The sequence below is a fragment of the Pseudorasbora parva genome, chromosome 20 (assembly GCF_024679245.1).
Source record: "Pseudorasbora parva isolate DD20220531a chromosome 20, ASM2467924v1, whole genome shotgun sequence".
Classification (NCBI taxonomy): domain Eukaryota; kingdom Metazoa; phylum Chordata; class Actinopteri; order Cypriniformes; family Gobionidae; genus Pseudorasbora; species Pseudorasbora parva.
The window spans coordinates 33,481,969-33,501,473 of NC_090191.1; the positions used below are offsets into that span (position 1 = coordinate 33,481,969).

A 19,505-nucleotide genomic window follows, 5' to 3' on the forward strand; every position below is an offset into this window, starting at 1 on the left:
GATCTCAGTTTAGCTGGTTTAGTTAATTAATGTGTGTATGTGTTTGCAGAATGGGCTGTTAGAATCGAATGTTCAGGGTTTTTACAATACCAGTCATATCACAAGTGTAATGTAAAAAGTGGTCAAGTGTGTAGCTGAAAAAGTTGTGGCTGTAGTATTTGCACATTGTGTGCAAATATATTAAAAGTGCAAAATATACAAATATAAATTGATCAAAAGTAACAAATTATTTCAAATAAATTGTTCTTTTGAAGAATCAAAAGAATCCTGAAAAGAAATAGTATCTCTGTTTCCACAAAAATATTTTTTTCAGCATTGATAAGAAAAAATGCTTCTTTGTAACAAAACTCAGCATATTAAAATGATTTGTGAAGGATCATGTGACACTGAAAACTGGAGTAATGATGCTGAAATATAATATTTCACTATTACTGTTTTTACATTAACACTTTATTTTACAGTCCTGTTAGCATAAACTATGTACTTAACTGGGTAAGTACTAACCCTGAACCTAAAACTAAACCTTAACCCGTTTAGTTACCATATATTTCCCAGTCAGGTATAGGGATGTTGTACATGCAAGTGCAAATACTGTAAAATAAAGTGCAACTGTTTTTACTGTGCTCGATCCAATAAATGCAGCTTCATTCAAAACCTGCAAACTGTATTTTATATTAATAATAATATGAACCATAACCATTAACCATAGAAACCACAGGGACAAACTGACCAGGGAAACCAATAAACACACTGACAGCAGAACAAGGGTCCCTTCTTCGTATCTCGCTTAATACATTTGAGACGATTTGACAGATCTCAGATCTTTTAATCTTGATAACTGATCTCTGACTAATTTGGTTCGTCAAACGAATTTCTGGATTGGATTAAAATATCTGGATTAAGTTATCTGCGGTCACTGCTCGTGCCTGTGTTCCCTGAAGAGGGCAGATGCATCGATACTCGAAACCACGATCAGCAATGCAGCGATTGGCTGGTGTCAAGACAACGTAATGACATCATATAATTAAAAAAGCCACCTGGCACAAACTTGTCAAAGAAAAAACAGAAAGAAGAAAAAAACTGATTTTCTGGACCTTTATATGGAAAACAACCAAACCGACATAAAAGCTAGATACATTAAATGTTCACTGTTTTGATGAACATGATTCCCGATTATTTATATTCACGATTTTCTAATATTTGTGTATTGTGTATTATGTTTTTTCTCTCTAATATTTTTATTTAAATGTTGTAATTTAATTTTTAATTCAGTTTGAAGCAGATGTTTTTGTGTGACAGTATTAATTAAAGTTTCTTAACAGTCAAGATCAAATTATCTGCATCTTGATCTGCATAAGCCATTCCCATAATATCTGTCATCACTCACATTAATGCACGACGAAGATTAACTGCACAATGTGTGTAAACCTTCAATACATCTATAAAGTTATCATTCCATCACAATTCGCAAAGGAATCTGTCAATCAAGTGACTGTGTCTATAGTATTATACGCACATTTTAAACAACATTAAAATATTATTTTCAAATAAACTTTTATATTTATTATTATTTTAAATTATTATTGCCCCTGGTTCAGTAATGAACTCTTGTAATAAAGTAGCAGTGGCTGGGACAGATTTTAAGTATCACCTCAAGTTGTAATCTAATCCTGTTTACATGAAATAAGCCTGCTCCCGAGAAGGTTAAGCTAACGGACCTGTTGCTATGACAGCAAGTCCAGGATGAGCTTTGAAGAACCAAACAATCCGAGATCAAGCCAAATCGTCAACAATCAAATCCAGCTAACTGAGTTAGCGACGTACGTAGAACGAGCCCCGGGACTAGAAATATAACAAACAGATCAAAAACAAAGTCTAAACAAACTCAAACCGTGACAATTAAGCTCTTGCGGTGATTAATGAGATTAAGTAATATCATTTTTTCCCCAAATGCTACATCTCATAACACTTAAATTAAAATTGTCTTTGGTAACTCGAAGGCAAATCAGGAACTCTTAAAAAAGCCCTATTAGTCACACCTATTTCAAAGGCCAATCAGAGGTGAACGGGATAAAGTCTTTGCATCTTCACCCCCATGTTTTTGGGTCTGGAGAATTTTGCATGAAAATATGATTGATACATTAAATGCAGCTTCATTATAAAACAAAATCTTACTGACCACAAACTGTAGAACTGTATTTGAATAATAAAACCTATATGAAGCTCTTGTGGTGTTTTATATATTGTATATGTGATTAAATATCAGGATTTTTCCATTTGAAAGTATCTGATAACTTGATCTCAATTATCATATTTCTTAAAGTAACGTTACACGTTCAAAACATGTTCATATCTCTGTCATCATATGTGTGATGCTGATGCATCACAAAATAAAAATTCACTCATCCCTTAATAGACACAAAAACGGTTTAAAGTAATCGACTGACAATGTGAGTAAAAAAACGTCAGCGCATTAAGGGTTTAAAAGTACGACTATTTTTATTAAAGTTCTTTTAATAATTATATATTTTATTATGCTATATCATGTTGTTTGAGCTACTAAAATTATCCTCCTAGCTGTGTGACTATAGTTTTTTTTAATTTTATTTTTAGCAAAATTTACTTCTGGTAACACGTTGTTGTGTTTTAAGTTTGCTCCATGGAAACATTACTTTGCAGATAGTTATGTCATCACATGAAAGTAGCAGCTGCACATTGTTGTGACAGCAATTTTATCACCATGATCATGTTAACATATAATGTTCAAACACTGCCTCGCCCAATCCTCTTCCACTAAGTGCTTCACTGTCAAAATGTGTTTTGATTGTTTTACACAAATTGAGGGATGAAACCGTTAATCTATGTAATCTTGTCAATATAGCTTAATGTACGTTACTTTTGTAGAAAAGTAAATTGTTATTCAAACCTGAAACAGTTCCATTGTCAAGATAATAACGCTGAATCTCGGCATCAAAACTTCCAAAAACCTTTCAGAGCGCAATTCGGTATCCTACCCTTCTCAAAACTTGTTTTCTCGCTGCAGTTGTTGTTGTTGTGTTTAAACATGAAATTGAATTGCATCAGCCCACCTCAAATTGGCCAATATGAATGAGAATCAAATTACTGCCTATGGATCACATCCGATTCTCTCACGCACAATTCTCAACATACAGACTAGATCAAGTCGATTGCTCCTGCTGTAAGTTCGGCAGGTAAACTTCAGCCTGAGCTGTTTACTTCCGGCTCCATCTCTCCTTTTATCTGTGTGGGAGTCACTATCAGGCTCACTGTTGTGTATGTGTTTGTGTGTATGTGTGCGTATATCCAGATGTGTACTGCTGTGCGCTTTGCCTGGTTGTGCAACCAGCATGAATCATTGGGCAACAGGTCATAAAAATAGTTATTCAAAGGAGCACTACACAAGACACTGGACTTTGGAGACCACAGGAGAGGTTGCACAGCTTTACCTGTTTCTGTGTGTGTGTGTGTGTGTGTGTGTGTGTGTGTGTGTGTGTGTGTGTGTGTGTGTGTGTGTGTGTGTGTGTGTGTGTGTGTGTGTGTGTGTGTGTGTGTGTGTGTGTGTGTGTGTGTCAGTGTCAACAGTTTCATTACCGGGAGGAATAGATGCAGCGCAACTGAAACAGAGCATGAGAAAACGAGAGAGCGAGTGATGTGAGCAGCACTCATTTGAAGAAGGGAAATGGCAGTGAACACTTGTCAGTTATGTTTTTTCTCTCTTTCTAGCACCTGATTGTCAACGTGGTTGGATGGATAGAGGACGAAAGAGAGACAGGCAGACAGAGAGGAGAGAGAGCCGGAGGTGAGTACACATCGTCCGCACACATTGTTTTGGTCTGTTGTTTTTTCCCCCCACTGTCGGCTTGCACCGGAGTGTTTATATGTCTGGAACATTCACAGTCACATGGGCTGACACTTCTAACTTCCTCTAGGGAATTCTTCCTTTGACAGAAATGAACTGTGGTACTTAAATAGATTTGCATATATGACATGCTTAAGAGATTTTGGTGCAATTTTGGCTTGTGACAGGGTTTTGCTAATATTTCCGTGTTATGTAAAATGGGATTGAATTGTACTCTGACAAGATTTCCCTAGACTTTTGAGACAACATGGCCATTGTATTCCTGATAATGTCGTACGTCATGTTAACATTTGTCAAATGGCATCTCCAACAGCTTGGATGTAATATTTATTTCTGAGAGCTCATTAATATCTCAATAGTTTCTTTTACAATCTTAAAAAAATAAAGTTTCCAAAAGTGTTTTTTTTTTGTTGCAGCAGTGCCATAGAAGAATTTTGGTTTTCCAAAAAAAACTCTCTTAAAAATGTGCAGTACATTTAATAATATAAAGAATTGTTTTTCTTGTGTGCTTCATAGAACCATCAATGCCAATAAAGAACCCTTACTTTTAAGAGGACAAAATTAACACGTGTCTATCTCTGAGTTTTAGAAGAAAGTCTGAAAAATTCAATATGAATTCAAACATTTCTCATCAATTTCTTCTAATACCAAATGATCAGATTTTTATTATCTTGATATTTCTAATTTTATTAAGAGAAACATCTGAGACGAAGTTGATATTTAAATAAAGCATAATTGAATAGTTTCTCAAACTATGAAAGATTGTAGTGGAGTCAATAAGTTCACCACGATGTGTATGTGTGGTTAGGATAACACACGCATAGTCAGAGCGACAGAGGAAGGCCTGTGACGAACATTACTGAAATGAATCTTGTTACAATTGGTTGGCTCCAGGATGACTGAGTGATGCGATTGGCTGAATGACGTGTCTGTCAAACCTATTGTGCTTGTGGTTGATCTGGCCGAATGCCAGACCTCCTGCGGGGATTTTACCGCTTTCTTAGGAAAGCAGTGTGCTGTCTGGGGTTTCCGGGGCCTGAGGCCTCACTACAGTTGTGAGAAAGAAACGCTTTTTAATCTCTACCTTGCTGCGCTTATTACATCTGAAAGTGTCCCATGCTCAAAGCCAGATCAAAGTTTCCTGACACATTTAGTCAGAGAGTGATGTTATTATCACTCGACTGAAGGTTTTGAATTGAGTTTTGAAAGTTAGATGAACACACTTGCACAGAGAAGCACAAAAATAATTCAGAAGTAGCCTATGTCTGCAAGTCGAGGGGGAATATGGCTTGTGAATATGGATATAAAGATTGTGCACATAAGCTGTGTTACAGACATGAGTGATACCACAAATCATACAGTACCTAGAGTTTATTATCTGTGGGGTTTTTTTCTAGGCAATCAGGCAGTGGTTTACTGCTCTAGCAACCACGCTAGAAATCACCCAGAACAACTTTACACGTAAAGTTTTTGACAAACTACAATGTGAATTCAAGCAAACACTTTTCTTAAAGGGATAGTTCACCCCAAAATTTACATTGTCATCATTTACTCAGCATCATGTCATTTTAAACCCCTGATTATTTTTTGTGTGTGCACTGTCACTTTAAGAACATGTAAAAAGTTTTGATGTAATGGGAATACATAAGGGAAAGAAGCAGAAAACATTAGAAATTGGGAAAGCCACATGGATAAAAGCAAGAAAGTGAGGAGGAGCAGAGAAACCTGGAGTCCTGTTGAGGCAGGGGCGAAGGTGACGCCAAAAAAGAACATTCTTTGGCCGGCTGATGGTTGTTGTAAAAAGACACTCAAGAACACAATGTTCAGCTCTCTGTTTGCCAAGAGGCACCGCAATGATAAACAAGACTCACGTGTGTCCAGAAAATGTCACAGTCATCCCCTGAAAAAAAGTGAACAAAACTATTTCTCTGTTTAAACAAAAGCTAAATCAATTTCCTGTTTCACCCCTATTTGTTTTTCTGACTGATTCATTCTGTTTTTGCTTTCTGACAGCTATTACCAGGCTGTGGACTGACATGCAATATAAGCGGTACTTTTTCCTAGGCTGACCAGCACAGTTTTTCCTTAATCTACAGTGTGTCAATAATCATTGTCAGCTCCAAAAAATGACAGTTAAACCTAGGATGGTCAGACATTTTTAGGGTTAGTGATTTCAAACAACTAATCTTAAGTATTACAAGTGCGTAACTCATCCACAATTAATTGAATATTACCGCAAATCATGTGACTTGATTAGGTGAGTTGTGCTCCTAATATATAATATTCATAATTCAGCAAATGTAAACTCCTACCCCTGTATTCCACATCCATGGCTTTAGCTTAGTCCCAGACTAAAATGCATGTTTGAACTATTTTAACTAAAAGCAATTTGCACTGATATAAGTCCTGTCTAGTGGAGCACTAGTTTTTCTCCTGACCACAAGATGGTAGTGTTAACACTAAGTAAATCTTGTTTCCTAAAAAGAGTCACTTAACACTGTGCCTTCATGCTTTTTGAACAAAGTCTGACAAGTCACTATCAATGATTTAGGACTCACAGGCCGTTCTAAACCCACCATCTGTTAGCATTTGCAATGTCCAGAACTGAAAGTTCAGACACTTCCTGAGCTTAAAAGGCAACGAGAATGAGAACACATTCTATTATGATGAAAACATGAAGGTGTGGACGTGTGTGTGTGTGTGTGTGTGAGATCCACTGCCGCAGTGTCATTAGCCAGAGCTGGGGGACCGCTCAGCAGTGACAGGGCTTTTAATGAGCCTATTAAGACAACAGCAAAGACCAGGCAAAGACCAGGCGTCATTAGTGGCACAGCGGACACGGCACACCCTGGGGAGAGGCTACTTTTGGCAGACACACTGGGCTGGTGAGGATAGGTTGTGTTTGGTGCTAACTGGAATCTCGTCGACATATGTGCACACACAGAAACAGGATGGGCGTTCTCCTGTGGCTGGTGTGGTAATTGCCTGGTACGCCAAAAATGTTGTTTTACAATCATCAGGCCCGGGCTGGACCGTTCAGTTCAGTTAACCGCTCTTTCTTAGAGTGTCAGTCAGCAAAATCAAAGTGCATATCTTTATCCACTTAATGTGGCCTTGCTGGGTTTTATTGGTTATCAGGAATATAAGCTCTTCAGCATTTATGTTGCATGCACTTCTCTTAAACTCCTCTGATCTTTCAGAGCACCAAGAGAGAATAAGCTTACTGAATAGAGGTATGTACAGTATAGCTCCTTTCAAGAAACCAATCATTCCATGAATGTCATCTACCGCCTACAGTGGCATGTAGGAACACAGGCTTCAGCCGCATTAATACAGCTTTCAACCAAGTGTTAGAGGTAAAATTTTGAAATAAGGTTTCACTTGTTAACATTAGTGAATCTGAGGATGAACAATGAGCAATAGTTCTATAACATTTATTAGTCTTGATGTTAATTTAATCATTAATGCATTTTAGATGTAATTTAAAGTAGTTTTTAACACTAGTTAAAGGGTTAGTTCACCCAAAAATTAAAATTCTGTCATTAATGACTTACCCTAATGTCGTTCGATACCCGTGAGACCTCTGTTCATCTTCTGAACACAAATGAAGATATTTTTGTTGAAATCCGATGGCTCAGAAAGGCTCTTTAGTGCCTTTTATGGGTCTCGAGAGAGGAAATGACATTGGTGTCAATGAAGACCTTTCTGAGCCATCGGATTTCAACACATATCTTCATTTGTGTTCCAAAGATAAACGGGTGTCGAACGACATGAGGGTAATTAATTATTGACAGAATTTTCATTTTTGGGTGAACTAACCCTTTAATGGACATTTAAAAAATGAATTAACATTAACAAAGATTGTTAAATGTTAATATTTAACTAATGTTAACAAATGAGAACTTGATTGTTAAGTGTTACCATGTTAGAAAATGAATTGATCCGGTTTTGAGTGCTCTAGTCAATACAGGCATATTACTTCTAGACATTATAAGATCTCATAAATTTCACCTAATGCATTTGACTCATTACTATTATGAGTCTCTAGGAGTCTCACATTTACAGAGATGAATACTGTTCACTTCAGTCGATCCATATTTAGTCATATCCTCTAGTCTAGTGCTGACTTAGTGTCCTCAGAAAGCGATGTCTTGACTGAGCGGCCCAGTGGTGACTTTCGAGCAAGCGATACTAAAAATGACATTTTGGAGGGAAAGCCGTGCACTGTTGGATGGCCGTATTATGTTAACGCTTTTAAATGGTGACAGATCACTGTGGTGATGATGAGAGATGGACTCAGTTTTATGGGAATTGTTATAAAGACTTGATCTCATAGGAGGATAGCACTTCAGATTATGTCAAGTGCGCAAATATGTCTCTGCGAAACGTGTGTTTTTCATTTCACTTGTTTTGATGCTAGAGGAACTGTAAGGTGTGCTGTTTCATATGAAAGCATGACTGACATTTTATCTTCTCTCTGATTATACAGCATGGACACTTACAAATGTCAGTGGAGGGTTAAAATTACACACCTTAGACAGTGACAGCTTTCTTGTAACCCTGAAATAGGGGGTTATTACTTGTGTTTTTGTATGTGCTTTCACAAAATGTAATTGCTGGGGTGCTTGCTAAGACAAGCATAGCTATTGCTCTTTCTCACTTAAGCTTAGCTTAAGGTTTGAAAAAAACCAATAAATGTGTGTGCTACAGATGTCAATCATAACAATTTACATACCAGCGAAAAAATCTCATTGATTTATCTTCCATGATGGATCAGAATATCATAGGACACTTTTGAATTGGGACAGTAATCAATTTCCTAGAAATCACCCAGAACACCCTAGCAACACACTAACCACCACCCAGAACCCCCAAGCAACCACCTTCAACACTTTATCTTCATGGCGATAAGTTTCCTATGGGGACACATTTAAAAATGTAATTATCATAGTAACACAATCCTCATTCACCATTTCCAGTCACCTTCACACTACATGTCCCATAATCCCTCCTGGCTCACACCTGCACACTCAGTCAGCCATGATGCCTCGGATAAATCACTCATCACCCATAAACAGGCTCATTATCTCCATACATAAAAAAGCACCAAAGACTCATTTATTGTCTCATTTATTGTCTCTGTCATCATAGCTAAAAGGACTGCCATGTTTTCATTTCATTGTTTACCCTGGTTGTTGTACACACTGGTACTTACCCGGCTACCAATCTGTGCTACTTACATGAGTCTTCAGTCATCTGTCTTCCTCATCCTATGATTCTCAAGATCTTCTTAACCTGCAAACACAAGACAGAACAGTTATTGTACAGCTAAGTCTCTTTAAACTATCCGACTGTTTCATCTGTCTCCTACTATCCACGCTAGCTGCCTGCTAGCTAGCTATCCATTCCTACAAATAAACTTAACACAGGTATAAGTGAAACACAATGGTGTCTTCTTCTGTCCCATGACAGAAGACCAAACCAATTAAGATGAACTTGAAAGGCAGGGCCTTTAGCTTTTAGTACGGACCGGTCATCTGAGATTAAATCTAGATATCATGCTCTCCATTGATCAGAATGGTCACAGTTTGGAGATGTATGTGGAGGGTTTTGTATAAACTTGCCATTTAGTAACCTGGAATTACCAAATTCTCATGGATTTGTTCTGGGTTGGATTATTCCATCACCTTGCGCAGTTGATTTCACCAGGTAACCCAACCCTCATCATGAAGCAATTTTTAGACTGGATGGTATTTAGTGGTTCTTTCCTCATTGTTGGCAAGGTTGAAGAACACACCAGTCCACTCCAGCCATCAGAGGCGTTGTCCATCGAGCAACCAAACTCCACAGAACTTCTCCCAAGTCCTTTGCCATTTTCACCCCTCATGCGAGCACAAGAGACCCCAGTCATCATGACTGCCAAGCCAGAATCTCCACTCTTCCCTCGAGCCCAGAAGATGGTATCGAACAGCACCTAAGTTCCCTATTTGCCCAGAGACGATGAGGGAGGTTGAGTTTTCAGCTTTTCGAGATGAACTATACAATATAGCCCTATATACTCCATCGCAGCCACTGAGACTGCTCCTGTAAATCTTTTTTTTGTGCTCTTGTCTATGCAGCTGAAGCTTAAATATTAGGAATTATGACTCAGAAATGTGTTTCATACTTGTGTCATTTAAAATTATGTATAACTGAATGTCTCAATCTCTATGGTTACAGATGATAAAGCATCACAGAGCCTCAATTATTCAACAAACGGAGAGTTTGAAAGTCTCTTATCTGACATAGTTACATAATATGCTAGATAATAGATGTTCTTGATCTTTCACACAGGAAAATAATATAATTACTGACTTTCAGTTGAGCGAGTTCTTGCACTGTGAAGAAAGTATTTAATTTGTGGAGATACATGTGTGTGTATCATTTTTTCTATGTCTGGTCAAGGTTAGTTGGGTAAGGAAAGCATGTTTGGCCAGTTGCCAGGACATTGTGGTGTAGGGATATTAGTGTTAGAAAACCTGAGCGGTGTGTCATGGCTGATCTCAGTACAAGCTAGGGGTCACTATGTAGTTTGTCTGATCCAAACAGTTCCTCTGCCACCAGGGATGATAAATTCCCCATATTACATGTGTATGTGTAATGGCTCCTTTGTTTACCTGGCTTGGGGAACGTCAAGAATGTGTGTGTTTGTGGATGTGTAGGCGAGTGTGTGCGTGATGGTACACGTTGTGAAACATGGTAATAATGGCATTCTGGCCATATCCCGTACCACACCTTTACTTTCGATAAGCAGAAGTTGAGCTGCTGAAGTGTGGAAAAAGGATCTCAGCTTCTTATGTGCTTGTGGTTGCTGATGCAAAGTATTCAACTATAACACATTACCCTCTCCACCAATCCGAATTGATTTCAGGGGAAAATAAATCTGATGAGGCTTTTACATTGATAGCCACCTGCCACAACAAAAACACCCTGAATAATTTTTACCAATGAGATTTGGTGACATTTTGTGTGTTTTTCAAACACTTTCCCTTACATTACATTGTAATTATATTTTCAAGACTGTTTTCATTGCAAACATGGCATATGGAGTAAATGTCTTTTTATGTCCAGATAGGAGTGGTAATTACAGTAAAACCGGTGGTGGATTCCCATGGGAGGTCTTGTTGTGATGTTGGAGGGTCTGGGATAACAGAGTGTCAAAGGATGAGGGTTTGTTAAGCAGCGGGAGGGCAAGGTGGCAGTGGCCAATTTTAGCAGATTCCTACAGAGAGAGTTGCTAGAGGGTTGTGGGTAGTGATTGATAAATTAGGGTGAGTGGAAGTGAGGGATCAAGTGACTCACTCATTTGTGAAGGAGGATGCAGGACTGGGTGAAGGGTCAGCGAAGCAAGAGAAGAGGAGTGTATATCACACACACACACACACACTTACCCTCACATTCCAGGGAGTTGAGGGAAATGACCGTAGTATGAGTCGAGCGACCGAGCCTGTGATCTCGTCGCGGTGCGGCGCCACTGTTGACTCGACTGCCCTTGTGTGAGGTCTGCCACCAGATTCCTGTGCCATGAGTGGAAGCGGCACCTGCAACAGTGGCCGCTCTCCTGTTACTGGATCCTTTCTGTGATGGCGATGAGCATGTGCACTCGCGGAATTCCCCCTGAGTAACAAAAGAGTCAGAAAGAGAGACAGCAGGATGGACTGCCTGCCCTTTTACAGTTATTAAACTTTCATTTTCACTCTCAGAATTAGCTCTGCTGTACATTTGTGCTCAATCATCTGCCTTTCATTTGTAGTTAACTAATTAGGAATATTTTAAGTTGCATTTTTGCAGTTTCTCTGCATTCCTGTGGTATGAATAAATGATACACTAACTCCAAACCAGTTACGCAACAAAACTAGCCACAAATGCAAGGAGCAACAAGCAACAGGATGTTTTGTTGATGATTTGGGTGCTAATTATGAAGCCCCACTCACTGTAAAATATCATCGGTCCAAAATTCTGCTCCACATAGGGGTATATCAACCAATATTTTGATTGGCTGTGATCATGCAGTGCCTTGTATGATTTTCACTTTCAGTGTAAACAAATTATGTAGGTTAGCTTGCGTGTTGTGTGTTGTGCTTGACGTGTTATTGTAAGTGAATTGTGTACGCAACTGATATCGCAAACTATATTTGTGCTACCTTCTGAACTTGCAGTAGTGTTTATTCTACATCTAGTTTGGGCTTTCCAGATGCAAAGAGAAACATTGTGAAAGAGAAACATTTTTCTTCAAAACATCTGTTGCGGTGACAAGTAGTCTTTGATTGAGCTCATCTATTTCCATTAGCCCTCTCTTTTCCTCTCTGCAACCCTGAAGCAACATGTCCTCAACCTCAAAACAACTTTCCTGCCTAACCACCGCTCCAGAGCCAACTTGTGAAAGAGCACACCTCAGTGGCCACATTAATATTGCAGCTATTCGAATGAAATAGTGCCTGATAGATGACACATGAAGCATTTACTGAAAGAGAGGCTTAGAGAGAAAAGGGGAGGGAGGAGAAAGAGTGGAAGAGAGAGAGAAAGTGAGATTGGCTTGCCTGCGGACTCACTTGGCAGGAATCGCTTGACTGGATGTGTTGTATATGACTGTGCAAAATGCACACACACACACACACACACACGCAGTGAGTGAAAGTAACAGAAGAGGCTGCTTGGGCTCACTCTGTTGTGGAAAGTAGAGCAGTAAGGTTCCTTCACAGGAACTTATTGGATTCTCTTTCAGGAGTTGTGGGATGGTGATCACAGTCAGGAGATGTCTGCATGACAGTGAGTGTTACTTTTAAAATCTGTAAATCATTCATCTGTGATGTTAAATCTTTTACTGAGATATGTTGAGTGAGCTTGTGTCTCCCTGGCTGGTGTCAGCACAGCGTGTCTCTAGTACCAGAAGGCTTCAGCACACAGGTGTACTGGCATTTGAGTAAGTAGCTTGTTGCCGTTTAACTACTAGATGAACAGAACATTTCTAACCAGTTTTGTTTGGCAGATGCTAATATACCAACTGACTCACAGAGGTTTCTCTTGATTAATATGAGTAATCCAAGTGAATCAAACTTATGATTCCAGCATTTCATCAGTCGCGCTACTTGAACAGAAACTGAAGCACATGAATGTACACGTTCTTCAGAATGCGAATTTACTAAACATTTTCAATTTGAATGAGATTTTATTATGTGGGGAATTCAGCCAAGTCTGTTTTAAGAAATGAGAATGTACAGTTCAATTTCCTGCTTGGAATTATTCCACTAAGACTTTCCTTTTCTCATTCCAGCTAATTTTGTCATAGGAATAAATGCCTTTTATTCATTGTATTGGTTCATCTTGTGGCATCTGCCCACGCTTTGGCTTGCGGAACGGCTGTTAGTGAATGAGGCTGTAGGTGTGGCCAGGACGCACCTTGACCTATTACGTCCACCTGCCCACCTGGAAATCTTTATCAGCTTTATTGCCATCTTTATCACCACCTACGTAGACACTACCAGTCAATAGTTAGAAGTTAGAACACACCTGCCCATTCGTTTGTGGTACCATTTTTTTATGTTTTAAAATGAACATCCTCTAGTCTAAACTGAAGTGGAATTATCTAGTGACATAAAATGCTAGCCAAATCAAAACTGCTTTAAGTGCATTCTGGGATGCTTTTTTTAAAGAGCAATGAGGGAATTAGTTTAAAGCCATTTAGGTATATTAATAATTTGTTACATTTGCTTTTTTATGGGTACTCAAAGCTTCATATATAAGGGGGAATCTCCTCAACCACATCCAATGTACAACATCCACCTGGATGATGCGACAACAGTATATAGAGGATGATTAGGAGGCTATAATGATGGAAATATTTGTCCAGGATGCCAGGATTACTACTCTATTTTGAAGGACATCCTATTTTATGACCAGAGCAAGTCAGGACCTCAGTTTAACGTCTCATCCAAAGGCTTTTTGACATTATTGTGTCCCCATCACTTACTATACTGGAGCATTAGGACCCACAGTGACCACAGGAGAAGCGCCCCCTGCTGGCCTTACTAACAACTCTCTCCCAATCCAGGTACTGACCAGGCTCAGCCCTGTTAAGTTTAAGTGGGCAACCAGTCTTGTACTACAGGGTGATAGCTGCTATTTTGAAGGGATCATTTCTCAAAAAATTTAATTATGCCATTTAACTCAACCTTGTTACAAGCCTGTACGACTTGTTCTTCTGTGGAACACGCAAGAAGATATTTTGAAGAATGTCCATACAATGGAAGTCTATGGTCCAAAGACTTTTTTTTTGAATATTTTCTGTTGTGGGTAACACTTTAGAATAATGGTATATAGTTAACATTAGTTAATGTATTAACTGACATGAACAGTGCATGTGTTAATGTATTAGTTAATCTTTGTTAACGTTAGTTCATAAAAATCCAGCTGTTCATTGTTTGTTCATGTTAGTTCACAGTGCATTAACTAATGTTAACAAGATTTTAAACATTATTTTGAAATTAACATTATAAATAAATGCTTTAAAAGTGCAGTTCATTATTAATTCATGTTAACTATTATAGTTAACTAATGACCATTATTCTAAAGTGTTATCCTTTTGTGTTTTTTGAAAAGAAAAACTGTGGGCCAGTAAATGACAATTTTCATTTTTGGGTGAACTGTCCCTTTAAGATTATGAGAAGGAAATTCTGTCAAATTTTAACTGTTAGGGTATTTAATGTCTGTGTACCAGTGTTGCCAAGTCTGTGATGATTTCCACCCCACGTAAATTTGATTTTACAAATTCATTGGAGGATTTGGCCACCCAATGGAGAAAAATCAAATTTTTGGGCTACGTTTGACTGGCCATTGGGTACTTTTGTTACACAGACCTGGCAACCCTGCTGTGTACACGTGTCACAGTACAATGCTGTTCATTTGCAGTGTATGTATTACAATGTATTGTTGAAAGAGTGTTATTTGCATACTCGCTTTGTCTGCGTTTGCATTCTTGAAGGCCTTATTCTGTCCTGTGTGCTGATTCATGGCAGGAGTATTTGAAAAGTTCACACTTATTAGCGGTATGTTAAGTCATATTTCAGTGCTACTAGGCGCCTTAATCACCACAGGCTCTAATGAGACTCGTACTGCTGACGCAGACAGGTGATGTCACTGCCCCTGAAATATTCTAGGTCAGGCCTGAGTTTAATCAATGATAGCTTTAATGTTGCAAGATCAGGATGACAAAAATGTTGCGGGTCAGTGGTTTTTCCATTTTACGAAATGTGTTTAAAATTAGTTAGAACTGGATGGATGTGCTGTGCGCATTTGAAACAAAAAGGGTTGCAAAGGATACAAGAGTGAATCAGACTCCCTCTCCTCCCCAGTCTCCACGGTAACAGGCTTGGGTGCCACTATTACAGATACTCAGTGTTTGAGTGTCAGTGGAGTGTGTGACCGGGGCGACATTTAAACTCTGCCTTCTTTCTTTGAATTCAAAGCTGAATGAGTAAAGGGGCAAAAATATTTGTGAATTTCGCTCCTTAAATTAATTGAAGAGATAAAAAGAGATGCAAATGAACTAATTGTTGCCGTACATTACATTTATACTGATATAAAATGATTGTGGAGAATAGCTCAGATAAATTTAAAGGGATAGTTTACCCAAAAGTAAGATGATAAATGTCTCCGGGTTTTGTCCATACAATGAAAGTTATTAGGGTCCTGTGTTGTTTTAGACCCCTTTAACTTTCAAAATACAATGTTTCACAGAATAATGTCAGTCCTACATGAGGGTGAGCAAAATATAATTTTTGGGTGAACTGTCCCTTTTGGCTATTAAGTCTCCATTTGCTCTATGTAATCTCATTGCTATCTTGGAGACACAATAGGGTTAAAGAGATTTAGCTTTTCTTTTGCTGTCATATCTAATGTGACCGTTATGAGAAGTATCAGCCTCATTTGCCCACCTGCATAGCCAGCTCCCACCATTACCCCACACAGACTATAGTCTCATAGTAATGTTGACACTGTGAACTCTTGGATTGTACGTGGGGGTTTGTGTTCTGACGAAACCACCACCAGTGCCAGCAAGAGGACAAGAGCTAGAGTTTCTCTCCCTTAATAGGAGAGCCAGGTTTCAGATTTTCTTTTATAAGGGTGTGTGCTTCCTTTTTCATTTTGTGTGTGTGTGTGTGTGTGTGTGTGTGTGTGTGTGTGTGTGTGTGTGTGTGTGTGTGTGTGTGTGTGTGTGTGTGTGTGTGTGTGTGTGTGTGTGTGTGTGTGTGTGTGTGTGTGTGTGTGAGAGAGAGAGTGTGAGATTGGGAGGGCTTACAGGGACACACCCATGCTGTTATAGAGGCTGATGTTAATGTGATTTCTCTTTCTCTGTTGTACAGTGCAACTGTATTGGTGGTCCTGGGGCAGGTGCCTTATAAATCAAGGGGTGGTCAGAGCTTTGGAAGGATGCCTGTATGTCATTAAATGCAGAAAGACCAGTGAAAGAGGCCACCGGCGTGTATGAGTGCTGCCAAGGGCATATTATCCAAGCTAAGGTAAGATGTAATCCTAAAATGACAGGTATTGTTGTTAGAAACCATGACGTGCATTTGTGGATGTAGCAACATTTGTGTTTGTGTAAGTGTGGGAGAAATGGCACAAGGTCTGTCCCAAAACATAGCGAGCTACTTACGCAGACGATTTCCAAGACAGCATCTTAATTGAATGAAAACCTCATAAATGGTTTATTTGAAATTATTTACATGGGCATTAACTCAGCTTACTAGCCAAAATAGTTCTAGAAAGATGCAATTCCAATGAAGTTTGACGTTAACATTGTGCTAAGCTAATGGCACATAACAATACAAAGTCTGTTTTAAGGTAGGCTTTGATTTTAAATGAAACATCAAGCATACATTCCTTATCCCGCCATCTTGGAATTTTTGGGACGGAATACCGAACTGCATTCTGGGATTGACTTATTCTCACAGGATACTTGCGATGCTGCCTTTAATTTCCGCAAGTTGGGTTGTGAACATGATTATGATGCCCTAAAAATCTGTTTTACTAGGCAGCTAGAAGGTTATGGAACTATTGTGTGCCAGACATAACAAACACAAAATGTGTGTATGTATGTGTGAGAGAGAGACACACGGACAGAAACTGAGAGCTGAAAGTACGTCAAAAGGAAGGTAACTCAATCTGGGCAGCTGTGAGCCATTCCGCTGCAGTGCCACGTCTTCAGTGCATTGACGTAGAGAGAATACCTGCTCTGGCTGTATGCTTTTTTGTGTGTGACAGCAGAAACAGTGGAGGTTTAAAAGCAAGCCAGGCCTAACATGGAGATGAATAAATCGAGAAAAATACTCTTTAAAAAAAACGGAGAGAAAAAGTGTCAACGAGAAAGATGAAGCTGTATTTCTGACGTATATGCCAGTGTGTCACGCCTTCTCTTCCATGTGCTCCCGGGCAAACAGCGGTGAATGTGTGTGCTCTGCCGTGCAGACAAATCATACCCCCGGGAAGATTTGAGAAAACATGTTTTGCGATGTGGAGTTGAGTAACTTTGAAGGAACTTGACTGGCCTCTCCTACTTGAGCTGTGAGAAAGTGACAAGATATGATTACATCACTACTTTAACAGCCAATGGCTGGGCTGAGCAAACACATGAGCGTGTGTGTGTGGTTTTATGAAGTGTTTCTGGTGTGGTATGCCTCCGGGCTTTGGCTTTGTATGTAAGGTAATCCCCCTGAAAAAGCTGAATTCGGAACACAATGTGTCTACAATGCATCTGTACTGCCCTGTGTGTATGTATTAGGGAATGTGCACGGTCTTGGTGGAACTGATTTTACACATTTTTATATTTAAAGCCACAATATGTCATTTTTCGCCGCTAGAGGTTGTGTATTCAAAACAAAAGATGTAGCTTGATGACGCCTTGATTTCGCAGAGCTTTTATGATGCCGAAGACAAGCGCTTCTGCTTCTTCCGTTCATGCGGATGTGGGGTAACGCAGCGCTGCTTTATCATAATAGATACAGTTGAGTGTGTCGAAGGTTTTGTTATAATGCTACTCTCTCTGTTCACTCAGTGCCTACAAGACACTTTATGCATACTGCAGTAAGCTAGATCGATATTAGGCATGGTAAAACATGGTACTCGCTGTAAATCAAGAAAATTGTATTTAAACAATAAGACTAACTGTGTTGAGCTATATAACAATGAATAATTTTTTGTCGATGAATGTATCCAAACAGTTGCTCACCTGTCTAATAAAACACATGATATATTAAAGCGTCTTTGATGTTTCCATGGTTTCTACAAATAGAACATGGGTATGATGTCATTGATAGGCGATGCACGGACACAGCCCTTGTCCTTGTTAATATTTCTTAAAACATTTGGGAAAATTTAAGTACACAAGTCAACAAAATATTTTACATTTTAATAAATATAATATATATATATATAATTCATTTAATGTGAAACATTCACAGCCAGTGCCAAATTTGATGTTTAATACGGTTGTGTGGCGAAATAATGTGGACCAAGTAAATTTAAATATGGGTGGGGCTACTGAGTGCAATGCCACACATTGAATCACTCGTTTGGGTTGTTGTGCCTATTACAGCACACTTCCAGTGTGGTGTTTATTTCTTAAGTGCATTGTTCTGTGGAGGTCAGTAGGTAGCTGGGTCAAGAATGGGTTTGATTTGTTCAAACTGTTTTCTTAAAGGCCATATCAGTCCATGATGTCATCTCAGACTATTTTTAGAGCTAGAAACAGAATCACAACTGCAAAACAACAACAACAACAAAAAAAACAACAACTGCCAAAGCATTTTTTTTTGTACTTTGTGTGTAACAAAATTCAGCCTGTAAATAATACGAAATTTTGCCGGTGTTTTACTCAGATCTAGTCTCGTTGGATAAGGTCCAAAATGAAGGACTTTGCCCTCTCATAACATTAAGGAAACATTGATTTAGCATGCACATTACGTGCCAGTGGACAATGAATTATACTGCAGTCCGTGGCTGGCTTGATGCCCGAACTTTCTTATGAAAGCTAGATTAATGTTTCCTCCCTGAAATACAGCTACCCCCCCCCCTCACTTTCTCTCTCTCTCTCTCTCTCTCTCTCTCTCTCTCTCTCTCTCCTCAGACTGTCAGGATTGTATTGAATTAATTAAATGTGTTTTTTTTAATCCTATAACTAGAGCACAACCAATCAGTACCCTGAATTCAAACATGTACCGTTACACAATCATTAAACCACCACTAATTCATTAATCACTGGGAGAGATTGAAAAACTGACTGTTTTGTGGTGTTATTGATGGATTGATTGATGTCAGATCTGTGAAGTCATTGAAGCAGGACGTCATTGTAGGACTTGGCACTCAAAGATATCACTCAGACCGGAGAACGAGGGGGAGGACTATTTCAAAACACAGAGGAGTCATCAGTCTAATCGTTAAAAGACAGGTTACAATTACCCATAAGAAAATAACAGTGTAGGCAGTCGTTCGGATTTATATTGCATGTCTCCGATAGTGTGTATCCTTGGCTGATTTCGTTTCATCCTTGCATGGGATGTTATCAGGCAGTCGTAATGTAACATGAGGT

General features: G+C 38.9%; 1 long non-coding RNA gene across 3 annotated transcripts in view; it reads left to right on the forward strand.

Moving 5' to 3' along the window:
* LOC137049679 (uncharacterized) overlaps positions 1-19,505 on the forward strand; it is a 59,913-nt gene that overhangs the window by 23,822 nt on the left and 16,586 nt on the right. For 2 of the 3 annotated variants that reach the window (XR_010899681.1, XR_010899680.1), the window contains exons 2-3: positions 3,745-3,820; positions 16,282-16,437. This is a non-coding gene — a long non-coding RNA (uncharacterized lncRNA). Of the gene's footprint in view, positions 1-3,064; positions 3,821-16,281; positions 16,438-19,505 lie in introns of those variants that run through there. The other variant, XR_010899679.1, reaches the window with a different exon arrangement.